Source organism: Cloeon dipterum, chromosome X (assembly GCF_949628265.1).
Source record: "Cloeon dipterum chromosome X, ieCloDipt1.1, whole genome shotgun sequence".
Classification (NCBI taxonomy): Eukaryota; Metazoa; Arthropoda; class Insecta; order Ephemeroptera; family Baetidae; genus Cloeon; species Cloeon dipterum.
In genome coordinates, this window is record NC_088790.1 from 32,571,113 (window position 1) to 32,585,678 (window position 14,566).

Genomic DNA, 14,566 nt, shown 5'->3' on the forward strand with positions numbered 1-14,566 from the left:
GACTCCTTTGCCAGCTCTGACGCATGCGCACTTCTTGCATTCATGTTGTTTTGGCGGGGAAAAGTTCTTACGTTCGCGCTGCACTTTTTTAACGGAAAAACATCAATTTTACCTAATTCGAGCCTCAGGAATCGATTGGTGGGCTCAGAAACCTCGTCTAAGACGGTCTTTAAGCTTTAAGCAGCCAAAAATCGGAAGAAAAACCGTTGCTCTGGTCTCTTTTGGTCTGAAACAAGGCCAAAACAGAATTTCTAATTTCCCAACATATTTTTCAAGCATCGTAGAGCATTTTTTTTAGTTGAATTTTTTTATATCGAAGCGGGAGAGGCCGCAGTACGCAGCAGTTTGGAGCAATTTAGCTTGCGGGGTTTCTGCTCGGTGGAGATGATGCAGAGGCCAGAGGTGCGCGCCGCTCTGGTCTCGTGAATTGGCTGTTTTTATCTCTGCTCGACTCGTGCGGGGCTTCGATATCTAATAAACCGGCTTGCGTGACGAACACAGCACTGCAAGCCACAAAAATGCAGAATATTAAGACAACAAACAAAGCTTGTTTATTTAAAAGGGCGCTTATATTTTTCCCTTGTTCCAAATAATGCTTGTTATATTTGCTCTTTTGATAGGATTATATTTTGTATAGAACTGAAAATGCTGGAAAAATGTTGGTGGCAATGCATGAACTGATCCCTAAGGATTAATTTGAAGCCAAAATTGGTTTAATTAGCAGCGTAAATTTCTTTGAAAAGTGTCTGCAAAGTTAGCACTGTCTCCTTACTTGAAAACCTGTTTTATTTCTCAACAAAAGTGTCCCTAAAACAGATCTCGACGACAGTAGTCCAAATTGTAAAGCAAATAGTTTATTGGTTCAATCTGAATAAATTAAAACCAATAAAACGGACTGCGCCATTTCGCTTTGAGATTTTGTGTCTGAATAAATCGATTTTTGGGCTGGACAAAGCGGCATTGTGGAGCTGGAATTCATGCAATGCAAACACGAGCGAGAGTGGTGCTGGCTGTCATCGCTTCCATTTGCAGCTGACAATTGAATTTGCAGTGTTTTGCGTGCGCGGTGTGCGCGGCCTAATCGAGTTTGTCTGATTGGAATTAGATTCGCCAACTAACAGCAGCATCAAATGTTTGCCAATTCGAGTGTGGCCGGGCCGCGTCCTTTTCCTTCTCGGCCATTCCGCCTATTCCTTCGTTAGCGATGGGCCTAGCGTAGGTGCAGTAAACAATAACCGTGTCTGCTATAATAAATATAAATATCCCCATTAATGAGGGCTTATTGGTTGGATTTCTATTTTTTTATAATTGGAAAAACGTCAAAGGTTGTTTCAACGGGGGCTGGGTTGCGATTTGTGTTGATTCCCGCGGGTTAAAATAACTTTTTTTATGGATAAAACAGTCAGCTTGAAAAATTCGCCCATTTCGAAGCTGCGCAGTAATTTTGTGCGCATCTTAAACATGCGCAGTAAGTTCAGATCGCTTCTTAATCTCACAGGAAGCCTTAAACTCATCGCTGCGCATGCGTGACCCGAATTAAAACCTTCTGCGCAGTCGTAATTCTCACCTGGGGGCCAGATTGCGATCTGTGTTGGTTTCCCGCGTGTCAGAAGTCAAAATGGCGTCGAAATAATGGAGGCCAATCAGAAGACAGTCCAACGGCCAATGAGAAGCGTCGAAAAAGAGGCGTGCCGACCTAATAATATCATTCCCGCGCATTTTGTTACATTTTCATCGGCCTGAAGTGCCATCTAGCGGTCGATTCGCCAATTACTGAACTAATCAGCTGTTTGTAAATAAATGACAACTAAATTTTAAACCACTTTTAAATAAAATTCATGAAAGCAAGCAAAATCAAGGTAATAAATCTCGACAGGAGGAAAGATAAAGATCGGAGGGAATCAGCTCGGTCTCGATTTGGATTTAGTATCAAATTGGAAGCGATCCGCTCTCTCTCGCTCGCTCTCGGGATGAGTAAACCGTGCGTTTGCTCTGAGTGAGTTGAGTGTAGTGAGGCGGAGGCGAATATTCGCGTTTATTTTGAGTTGCGAGGGAAAAGGCGTCGGAAACGGTCTCGTGGGAATCAGCGAGGCTGACTGCGCCAACATGCAAATAGTCGCCCCTTAAACAGGCCGCCCTTAAATTTATTTATGAGCGCTCTCTCTCTCTCTCTTCTGTTCTCTGTTTGTTCCTCGTGAATTACACACACGCCAGCTCTCCGCGTCCACATGCACACACATTCACACACACACACACGCCGACCGCGTTCTATTATTTAGTGCCGAACCGGCCAAAAAGCAAAAATCGAAAAGCCTGCACGGAGAAAATAACGAAAATAACAAGGAAGCTTTATATACAAGCCAAAAAATGAGTACATTTTGCGTTGTTTTAGAAATTTAGCATCAGTTAAGCTGTAAAATGTGCAATATTGATATTTAGGGAGTTTTATGAGCCCTTAGTTACTGTTCAAAGCCGCTAACAGATGGTGCCACCGTAAATTTTCTTAATTAAATTAATTTTAAGGTATTTCCGCTGCGATTTCAAAATAAATCCTGCTAATTGTGCATTCTTCACTTAATTTTCTTTCTTTTGACGTGCTGAAAACCAAAATCAGTCCAGCCATTCGCCGTAGAAACGTTGGGAAAGATTTTATATCTAAAAAAATACTTTTTCTCGATTCTACGGCGATTGGCTTAACCGATTTTGGTTTTCAGCACGTCAAAAGAAAAAAAATTAAGTGAAGAATGCACAATTAGCAGGATTGAGTCTGAAATCGCAGCGGAAAGTGCCTTAAAATTAAATTTTTAAGAAAGTATACCGTGGTGCCATCTGTTCTGTTGGCGGTATACAACTGGCGTATTTAACGGTTTTTCGTGATTAATTTCCTCGATTTTCAACCTTCTCGTTGAAATGTATCCAATTGTGAGCGAATTTGGAGGAAAAATCCTTAAATTGCGAAATAAATCATGACCTTTTAGTCGATTTTCTCAAAAACCTGAGAAATTTCTAGCTTTTTCTTAATTCCTACAGTTAAAAAGAAGTTTGTAGAGACGCATGAAATTTCTATAAACAAAAGAACAGGGAGAGAGGATTATTTTGTTGTTGGAAATGTTTTAGAAAGGGACTTTACGAATTATATTTGGAAATCCAGGGGCTATACGTGCTTGAAAGTGAAGAAGCCGTTGGTTATTTTATTCAGTACATAGTCGTCGTCTCGAGTTTAGCAGCATCGTCGTTGTCGTGTGTTTAATCCGGCGACCAAGTTTCGAGCAACAGGCAAATCCGCGAGCCGAGCTAAATAAACACGTCGTCGTCGGTGGCGTGAGCACAAAGGCGCTCGCTCAATTTGGAATTTGCGAGCGCAGAGCAGCCAGGAGCAGGACGCAACGCACGCATTGTTATGTTGCTGCTTTAAAAGAGCGCTGCAAAATTCACGACGCGGGCCGGCATTAGCGATGCTCTTTGCACGCACTTTGAGCAGAGAGAAGCCGAAAAATCGGCACGCACGCCCTGCACAAACGGAATTTTTAATCACTTTCCGAACGGCGCGGAATGAAATGTTATTCCTGAACAGTTATACTGGCCGGTGGCAAAAAATTACGCCCCTTTTTTGAGCAAAGGAAATTAATTGCTTCCGGGGTGGAGAAAATTATGAAAATTTAATTGTGAGAAGATAAAAAATAGTTATTTTGAGTCTTATAAGTTATTTTTTATTTTTCAAAAATTGCAGTGTTTCGAAAGGGGTGTGTTTTTGCCTGATTAAAATTCAGCGGTTTATAGAAGCGTCAAAAACTGAACAAATTCAGAAAGCTGATTAAATTTCCAATTTTTTCCTATTTAACAAAATGTTCTCAAATTTAAATTTTCGCAAAAAAAATCCTAAAAGTGTATTCTGGCCTTTAAAGAAACTTTAAAATTTTTTGGGGAAAAATTAAAATACCCAAAATTAAGTAAATTTATGCGAGGTATCATCTCAAAATTAGATTTCTAATTTTATTAATTTCTATTTTAAAAAATTTTGTAATATAAATAAGACCTTTTATTTTAATTAATTTAATTTCTTAACTATACATTACATCCTGATGCAATTAGTGGAACAATTAATTCCTTGGTTCGCTGATCGGATTAACGAAACGCGATGTCATTAGGAAAATTATCCACATGCACATGCACAGGTTGGAATGCGCGAGGCGCTCGCTATCTGGGTGCCATTAGCGTGATTAGACGCAAAGTTAAGCGATCGCGCGCACGTGGATTATAATATACATTCTCGATTTCAACCTGCGCAAGGACCGGGACCCTGCAGGACGAGGACGAAGATGCTAATCGGCAAACGCGATTACCCGCACCGGAAACAATGGCTGCTTTGTTCGCTTGACAGACACAACTATACGATCGCTCTCGCCGTTCAATTTGTGTTTTCTTGCGTGAAAGCAGCGCCCGAGTTGTGCGACGAGAGAAAGATGATTGTTGCTCACACCCGTCTACACCCACCACACACGCCGAATCGGCATACAATATACATTTCCCTCCATCTCTATCTCTCCATTATTCGTAACAATGATCATGAATACATCTTGATAACAATACATACATCGGGGTGAATTGCTACTTTAGGGTAGGGACATTTGATGTTCTGTATTTTTTTTAAATTTAAGCATATTTTTGGTATGTTAGGTCGAAATAATCAAGGTTGACGGTTGATTTACTTGCAATCACGGGAAAATCTGGATAATCTCGAGTTCTAATAAAGCTAGATCACTTAAGACCGTCTTTTACGAACATTCTGAGCCCACAAATCGATTCCTGAGGGTCGAATTAGGTAAAATGGACGTTTTTTCCTTTAAAAAAGTGCAGCGCGACGTGCAAACCGTTTTTTCCCGCCAAAACAAATGAATGCGAGAAGTGCGCACGCGTCACAGCTGGTTTGAGCGCTGCCTGTGCGACTGTCTTTTCTTTGTCAGATCCAGCCAGCTCTAAGGCATGCGCCTTTCTCGCATTCATTTGTTTAGGCGGGAAAAAACGGTTCGCGCGTTGCTTTACACTTTTTTAACGGAAAAAACGTCCATTTTACCTAATTCGACCGTCAGGAATCGATTGGTGGGCTCAGAATATTCGTAAAAGACGGTCATTTAGAGCTAGGCAGGAATGAAATATTATTTTGAGTCTGAATTAGTTTCTATTTTTAAATTGGTAGATGAGGGTGTAAAAAAATCTGATTCTCTTCCATTGTGTCAGAATTAAATTAGCATCGAGCGGCCTTTAGAAATTGGCCGTGCAGTATAATTATTTGTAATGAGTAGACGGTGCATATAAATTTTAATTCGCGTGCGGGCGGCACATGCGGTCGGCTGGCTGCGTTGCAATAGTTCATTCGATTTGCAATTTGCAGCCAGCAGAGCGTGCTCGCCAGCTGATTATGACTCGTGTTCGATTGGTTTCATCTCAAAGAGACCATTCAACATGCCAGTTGCACCTTTCAATTGGATTCCGAATGCAAATTGCAAATTAACGTCGCGATTCGCATTTGATAAATAAATAAAAAGGAACGCAATTTTCCAGAAAACGCGCAGCTGCTTTAATTCGGTGTGTGTGCCTTAACTCAGGCGGACGTGCGTTAGTAATCCACAATTACGAGCAGCCGTTAAAAAGCACGATTGTGTGTGTTTGCCAGCCGTGAAAATTGCCTGTGAAATTGCCAACGTGCGCCGCCGGATTTGCCGGCAAAAATACGCGATGAGTGTGGCTCTTCGCAATCGCTTTCGTAATTAGCTTCAACCGCACGACCGGCCATTTCATTCCCCAACAAAATGTTGTTTATTACTTTTCTTTTAAAAGAACAAAAATGTCGAAATTTTTCACCCTGGGACCTGGATTTACGCAACGTAAAATGAAATTGGCTTGGAAATGTTTTTTTATTTCTTTAATAACAGCTTAATTGGCGAATCGACCGTTAGATGGCTCGTCAGGCTGATGGACAATGAAATAAAATGCGCGGGAATTAAATTATTATGTTGGCACGCCCCTTCTTCGACGCTTCTGATTGGCCGCTGGACTGTCTCCTTTAATTTTAACGCCATTTTGACTTCTGACCGGCGGGAAACGAACACAGATCGCAACCCGGCCCCTGGTGGGAATTGCGACTGCGCAGAAGGTTTTAATTCGAGTCACGCATGCGCAGTGATGAGTTTCAGCCTCCTTGTGACATTTAGAAACGATCTGAATATACTGCGCATGCTTAGGATGCGCACAAAATCACTGCGCAGCTTCAAAATAGGTGAATTTATCAAGCTAACTGAATGAACTATTAAATAGTTAGCTTAACCCTTCGGGAACCAACACAGATTTTAATTAACTTTGTGTTAAATTATAACTATTATTTAATTTTCGTAAAATATTTATAACACTGTACACAATTTAAAATTTATTTTATTTTCAATCAAATTCATTAAGCATTTTTAATGTTGATAGAATTTTCTTTATAATTTTTAGCAAATCCCTATATGTCAATTACTTAAAATACATTTTAATTATTTTATTAAGAATTTGTTATTTTTAATGTAGGAAGAAAAAATGACTAGAAAATTGAAAGTAGAAGTGCGATGTCGTGCATTTTTTAGCCGCAGACGCGCAGAGGTCGGCGGGAAAGGAGTTTACCTTTGGCTGCAGCTCGCACACAGCTTTGGGCTATCAATCATGCAAAGCGGCAATAAAAGAGCATTAAGCGGCCAATTTAACAGCGAAGCAGGTGCAATTTCCGCGCCCAGATGATAACGACCCGCGTACTTTTGCGCTTTTTCCCTTTTCCCTGATGCTCGCTCTCTCTCTCTCTCTCGGCCCGCATTTTAATTCCTTTCCAGTTTCGAGGGTCGCCAGGCCGCGCCAGGCCGTTGCATTAAAATTTGCATTCGTCGGTGCACAGCCGCAAATTCTAGATTATTTGCTATACACATGCAAATTATATTCGAGCCTCAAAACGTTTCAATTGTTTGTGGAAACAACAGAGCAGACGAGACATTCAATTTCACACAAACGCCACCTTTCCTTCGCATCTGAGCCACTTACATTTGAATTTAATGCCTCGTCTCTTCATTTTAGATCTAAAATTGATTAAAAAGACAATGTGAATATAAAAAAATCGGATTTAGCAAAAATTTCCATCTGCAAAAGTGGAATTTTTAGTATTTCCAAGTGGTGCTACATTTTTTTGTAATTCTGCCGTGCTCTCTTGGCTGGCATATTTGTAGAATTTTTGCTTCGCAGGGGATAATCACCCCGTTTTAACCAAGATATATGGTTGTGTGCCGGCGCTGCGCTTAATCCGCGAGTGCATAATTCACAGCGTCGTTTAACTTTTTGCGGTCGATTCCACCGATTCGCCGCCCCGACTCACTCCTGCCTCTGCCGTGACACACTCGCTTTTTTCGGATTTAACTCCTCCGTAATTTATTGAGCGCAAAGTGCCGTCGCGGTTTTTGGCTCCGCGAGAGTGCAGTCGGCGTGTGTGTGTGTTTTAAAAGCTGCCAATGTTTTTCCCATTATGCGTATAAAATGATAGAAAAAAACGGAGGAGGAGGAAAAGGAAGGAAAATGCGCGGAAAGGTTTAGCAAAAATCGATCGAGCTGAAATTTCAAACAAGGAAAATGCTTGCTTTTATTAAAATTATTTTAGAAAAATTTAAAAGACCGGTATATTTCTCCACGAGATTTTTTTAAATCAACTAAAACAACATTTTTGTCTGTTCCAATGGATTCCTGAGGGTCGAAATAGGTGGGGTATATTTTTTCCGGTCGAAAAATGTAAAGTAGAGGCACAAAAAGAAAAACTCACGTTGTTTTGGCGCGCAAAAAGCTTGAATCCTTTGCGCATGCGTCTCCCCTCTGACGTCACAGCCATCAGCCATGCTTCCAAGCTGAGAGAGCAAGCGACGGCAGAGACATCTGCGCATACCTAGCAAGAGCAGTGAAGCTCAGTCACGTGACTCAATCCCGCCGTCTCATTGGCTAAGAGCAGGTACGCGTTATTCTTGCTTCTCCCTCCTCTTGTAATACCCCCACTCTGACAATGAGGAGTGTGACATGCGCAGAATGAGTTGCGCCAATGAGATGGCGCATTGAGTCACGTGACTGTGTGAGCTTCACTGCTCTCGCTGGGTATGCGCAGATGTCTCTGCAGTCGCCTGCTCCAGCTCTAGCTTTGCATTGGCAGCTGAATGAGAGCTGTGACGTCAGAGGGCGACGCATGCGCAGTTGCAAACCGTCCAAATGTGATGAAAATAGCCACTTTTTTCATGTTTTTTTTTATTAAGATTGGATTAAGGCAAAATGGCTGTTTGGGAGAAAAACCATAAAATTTATCAACATGGATCTTTTAAGGGATGAAATCGAAACCAGAGGGGTTGGAAACATGCAATTAAAGCCAAAAACCTTGAAAATAATTATTTCTGAAGGGGATTTTTTTGTAAACCACCGAGCAGGGATGCAGAGAAGAATTAAAATTAAAATAAAGGAGAATTTCAAGGTGGAGAACTGGAGGTTCGCAATTAAAAGGTGCTCGAGCCGAGGACGACTTGTGCCGCTCTCTCTCTCTCTCTCTCTCTCTCTCTCTCTCTCTCTCTCTCTCTCTCTCCTCTCCTCTGCGCTGCGCGACCGACAAAACCCTTTTTGCGGAGCACAAGAAGTGAAGTGTCTGTGTGTGTTTTGCGTTCGGGGCGAATTAAAAAGGGAAAAATGCTTTCGCGAGTTGCATATTATTCGCGTGTTGCCGGGGAAAAAGCGGCACAGAGAGAGCGAAGAGAGAGAGCGCGGAGGCAAAGGAAGCGGAATTTTTCCGCATCGAAGCCGTGTGTTTTGTATTATGAGAGGGGCGAAACAAAGACACGAGCGAGACGGCACACAAAGGAGCGAGCGAGGAAAAAAATGGATATATGCATGCCAGCCGACTGACAAAACAAAAAAATAAAAATCCGCACCACCACCACCACCTTTTTTCTTAATTAAAGCGCGCGCGCGCGCGCGCGTTTCCATACTTTTTTCTTTCCTTCCCCGGCAGCAGCAACCCTTGTTGTGTACGTATACACACACACACAGACGGATGGCAAAAATGTACAAGCGCACGACATTTTTTCGGCCCGAGTAATTCACCATACGGTTTAAAAGCAAAAAAATAAAATGCGAATTCGTTTTCTAAATTTCGCCAGCGTGCATTTTGCGAGCGACTCCGCGGGCGAATTTTTTTTTCCTCCCCGGCAGGTGAATCATGGGCGTGGCACCTGTTTTGTATTTTACTCTCAAATTCTTAATTCTGCGCTGCGGAGTTTAAAATTCATCCCTTGTAATTTCCTCCCTTTTTCCAACCGGAAATAATGGATTTTTCAATTCTAATCCTTGATTTATGTATATTTTAACAACCCTATATCGATTTCAACCCTTTAAAACCACCACTATTAAAGAATTTCTGGTTTCCGTTTTTTTCATCATGATTTAAGCCGATTTTCCTCAAACAAAACTCATTTTTTGTCTTTTTTAAAATTTTACCCCAAAAATCACCCTCTAAATCAATAAAATAATTTTTCTCAGATGGTTGCACAGATAAATTCAACTAATTTTGGGTATTTTGATTTCTCCCGAAAAAAAATTTAAAGATTTTCTAACGGCCAGTTGGAGTTTTCAGACACATTTTGTGCAAAAATGGTAAATTTGAGAAAAAAAAATTTAATAGGAAAAAAACCGGAAATTTAATCAGCTTTCTGAATTTATGCAGTTTTCGACGCTACTATCAACTACTGAATTTTAATCAGGCCAAACACCCCTTTCGAAAATCTGCAATTTTTGAAAAAATAAAAAATAACTTTCTAGACTCAAAAGAATTATGATTTTATCTTCTCACAATTAAACTTTCATAATTTTTCTCACCCCGGAAGCAATTAATTTTCTTTTTACCGGTAAAATTCAAAAAATTGTTTATTTTTGGCACATTTAGTCAGAAATTTTAAATATGAAAAAATTGGTTGGCTGTAGGGTAAACTTTTATTTTGAAATTCTGTCATAGGGGTGGTTTCAAGGGGATGAATAATGGTTAAATAATAAATTGTATTACAAAAAACCTACAACCACACACTAAAAAGCGGCATATCAATTAATTAATTGCGCTAATTAGCCGAAATGTGTTTGAGTTTTTGCTCTCTTTCGACGGCAACATTATTTGAATGCGAACCAACCCTGCGAATACTGGCTGGCTGGGTGGGTGGCATTGTTTTTGAGCCGGCGCGAACACAAAAGCGCAAAAAACAGCCGGGCTGCCGCTTCTTTGCACACGCGGAAGCCAATAAGCCCGACTCTGTGCCTCTGCCTCTGCTTTCTCTGTGAGTCGTGCGCGCCGATTCAATTCCGACGCACGCTTTTGTGAACGCTTTTCCGCCGAACTCTGCATTCGCGCAAAAGTCAGCGAGCACGCTCGCGCGCGCGCCCTATTATTTATCTCTTTTCTCTGTGCGCGCTCTGCTTTGTGCAAAATTAGCCGCTCCCTTTGCATTTTTTTTCAAGCCAAAAGGGTGGGTAGGTTTCGCGTTAAGTAATACAACTAGGCTTTACTCGATCAAATACACGCGCAGCAGACAATATTACGTTGCACCGTTTTTTTTTGTTTGCTTGTTTGCTTTGAAAATGTGCAGGATTTAGTTTTCGCAGTTTAAAAATTAATACCGGATTAAGCATTTTTCCAAAAAGGGAAGGTTTTGATGATAATTTTACGCCAATTTTTTTTATTTGTGATTTTTGTCTTAAAACGCTGTTATTGTTCGCAAATAAGAGGGTTTAAAGTGCAAAATCCTGGAAAATGCTTGTTGGGAATGCACGAACTGGTCCTTTAGGATTAATTTGTAGCCAAAATTGAGTTAATTAGCAGTGTGAATTTTTTAGAAAAGTGGCTTCCTTGCTTGAAATCTGATTTTAAACTGTAAATTAAACGGTGAGCGAATTTTTTAGGTAAAATTCCTTAAATTGTGTATTAAATCGTGATTTTTTAGATTCAAAGTAATCATAAAAAGGACTTTTCAGTCGGATAACCTGCGACGAGAATAAATAAATGATTCTCGTTGGTGAAAATTGGACTATCGACGTGACAATGAGCTACAAATAAATAAACGTATCGCCGCGCGGCAGAGAGCTTTTCATACAGCGCCGAGTGTACTCGAGCCATTGTTGTTTGATTTGCGCGAACGAGAGGCTGTTTGGCGAGTGTGAGGGTTGGTGGCGGGGTGGCAGGGTGGGTGGCAGCCGCGGGGGTCGGCTCGGCTCAAGAGAGAGTATCATAGCGCGGGCGAGTGCGGAAGAGGAAACAATTGGGTCGAGAGCGCGTAGAAAAATGGTCGGGTGACAGGTGCGATGGGGTGCGCGCCCCCTGCCCTGCACTCGACCCTCTTTCACGCCGCCACCGCTCGCTCAGAAGCCGTAAACTAGAATATTTGCACCACACACGCTGCTGAATGAAATGAAAATACACACACGCCTTGTTTTTACAACAATCTGAACGAGTCACTTTCGTTCGACTTTTGTATAAGCGCTCGACAAACTTAATTAAACGTGCAGCGCTCGCCGAGCCAATGGAGAAATAAGCTGTTTGTTTTACAACTTGCAAGAGAAAATATACGGCTTAATTGATCGTTGCGGCTTTAAATTTGTTGTGGGGACCAGCCTAGTAGGGAGACTGAGTCCTTTAATTGAATCCTAAGGGATGATTTCATGCATTGGCACCAGGATTTTGCATTTTGCAGCATCCCCTTTAACGCAGTCAAAAATTTGGAGATGATGCGGTTTATAAGGGGAGCAGGTTGCTGCTGCTTTTGACACTTCTTGCGACTGGGCCGTGAGCCGCCGCGAGAGCAGGGAGCAGGCGGCTAAGGGCTTTTCCGGCTTTTCACTTCGCCCGCTTGCCGGGATTAGAAAAGAAAGGTGCATGCATACATCAGAGAGCAGAGAGGGCGGAGGATGGCCGCGCGTTGATGCATATTGATCGGCCCGCGGCCGCAGCTCGCCCCGGCCTGCCACTTAATTTGACGCGCGCTGCACTTTCGGCTCAGCCGCCGGCACTCCCGAAAACGCGCGCCGCGCCGCGCCGACCCACATTAATTTCTCGCGCGCTTAATGCGTGCATGGGAAACTCGCGTCGCCGCAAACTAAAATTGCTCGCTGTCTCTATACCGAGAAAAAAAGCTCAAAGGAAAAATTGGGGTCGGAATTTAAGTTGCAGGACAAAATTTCAGGTTTTCTACAATTTTTTGCTTGATTTCTGTCCAGTTTTAAACAAAAACTCCCTAAATTGAGAAATAAATCATGATTTTTTAATTAGGAGACAATTCATTCTCGCCGCATGATTTTTTTTAGCAAAGTTTTTAGCTTTTTCCTAATTTGAAGAAGCTCGTCATTTAAACCCTCTTCAAAAATAAATTTAATAAACAGCCGAAATTGTTGTTAAAAACTTTTCCCTATAAAAAGGAAAAAATAAATTTGTAAATTATACTATTTTTATAATTTATTTGTACGTTTCAGCAGTAATTCCAAGTTTTATTTTTTTATAAAATCACGGAAGTTATTTTTGTAATCTGATTGACAGTTAAAATGTTTTTACTATTGTTTATTCTTGCTCGGCTCAAAAAGCTCAAATTCGTAAAAAATAATTAATATTTTAATCAATCTATATTGAAATACTGCTATTCAGTAATTATTTAAACAATCGAAATAATTTAATTTTAGTTCAATATTTGCTCACACTACAAAATACATGATTTAATAACCGTTATAATTAGAAAATTCATTTAAATTGTGTAAAATATAAATAGATATTTTATGATTTAAAAATCAATAAATAAGTCAAGTTAATTTTAGCTTGAAAATCATATAAGAACAAAATTAAAGTTAAAACGTCTCTAATTTAAATTTAATTTAATTTTGGCATCTGATGCTCGGCACCAGGGTCCGAGTTGCGATCCGTGTTGGTTTTTCGCCGGTCAGAAGTCAATATGGCGTCGAAATAATGGAGGCCAATCCAGTCGGCCAATCAGAAGCGTCGAAAAAGAGGCGTGCCAACCTAATAATTGCATTCCCGCGCATTTTGTTACATTTCCTTTAGCCTGATGTGCCATCTAACGGTCAATTCGCCAATTACCAGATTAATCAGCTGTTTGTAAAGAAATAACAACAAAAATGTTCGCCGCCACATCTGCGCGTCGCGTGGATCCGGACCCCGTTGATTTCAATGTTATATATATTTCTTTAGGTTTTTAACGTTTCTCTATCGAGACGGAGGCAAGTGTGCGAGCGCCGTTGGAAATTGGAAATAGTGAAAAAAGGAGACGGATGGACGGACGGACGGACGGACGCGCGCGAGTGTCAAGTGAAAATGAGGCGTAACGAGGATCTGGAGCGTGTCCCGCGGGAAATTCGTGCCCGGCACACCAATGGCCGGGCCGTCGCTGTCGTTCACTCGCAATTTGCAACCCTTGATGTTGTTACGACGGCCGGCGCCCAATTTAATTTCACGGCGCGCACAGCCGCACCTGAATGCCGAATTTCTCGCTTCTCGCGCGACTCGCTAACGGACGCACGTCCCATATTTTTTTGCCCTCATCCTTTTCCCCGAGACGCGCCTGCCGGGATCATCGTGCTGTCACGCACCCGGCGCGAATTCGGAAATTTCGATTGGCGTCGACAGGCGCGGGATTTCTGCATTTTCTGTTTGGCGCCCGGCCGGGAAATTCAATTCGACACGTGAACACAAATTGACTCGGACACGTGATTAGATTTCGGAGGTAACGTTGCATGGAAAAGGGGTGTCAATCGATTTCGCAGGGTCAAACCGAGCAGAAAACACGGTTTGCACTCCCTTCGCCGCCTTTTCCTTTGCGTGTAAAGGAGAAAAGGCACAACAGGCCTTTCCGGTGTTCAAAAGCGGGCCAAAATAATATTACACGCTGCCTGTTAGATGCAGAAATTAAATTATGCGTGTTTTATTGGCGAAATATATGCTTTCATTCCTTTCGGAAACTGCCAATGAACACGAATCATGGAATTTTGAGATAAATAAGTATTTAAATCCTCCAAAAACACATCAATTTTTGTTGATGGAAATGTAACAAAATACGCGGGAATTAAACTATTAGGTCGGCACGCCCCTTTTTTGACGCTTCTGATTGGCCGCTCGACTGTGTCCTTTTATTTCGACGCCATTTTGAATTACGAACGGCGGGAATTAACTCAGATCGCAACCCGATGGGAAGTGCGACAGCGCAGAAGGTTTTAATTTGGATCACGCATGCGCAGTGATGATTTTCATCATTCCTGTGAGATTTAGAAGCGATTTGAACACACTGCGCATGCTCAAGATGCGCACAAAATTACTGCGCAGCTTCTAAATGGGCGAATTTTTCAAGCTTACTGATTTAACCATAAAAAAAGTTAATTTGACCTGCTTTCTCATTCATCCAAATACACAGGATAAATGACAGATATTCTGTGTTCTATATTTCCTTTATTATTTCAGAAAAAAACCAATCGATGCCCGATTTGG

General features: G+C 41.5%; 1 protein-coding gene across 8 annotated transcripts in view; it reads left to right on the forward strand.

Moving 5' to 3' along the window:
* The window catches only part of Dscam2 (Down syndrome cell adhesion molecule 2), a 134,536-nt gene that overhangs the window by 33,814 nt on the left and 86,156 nt on the right, over nucleotides 1–14,566 (forward strand). The window lies entirely within an intron of this gene.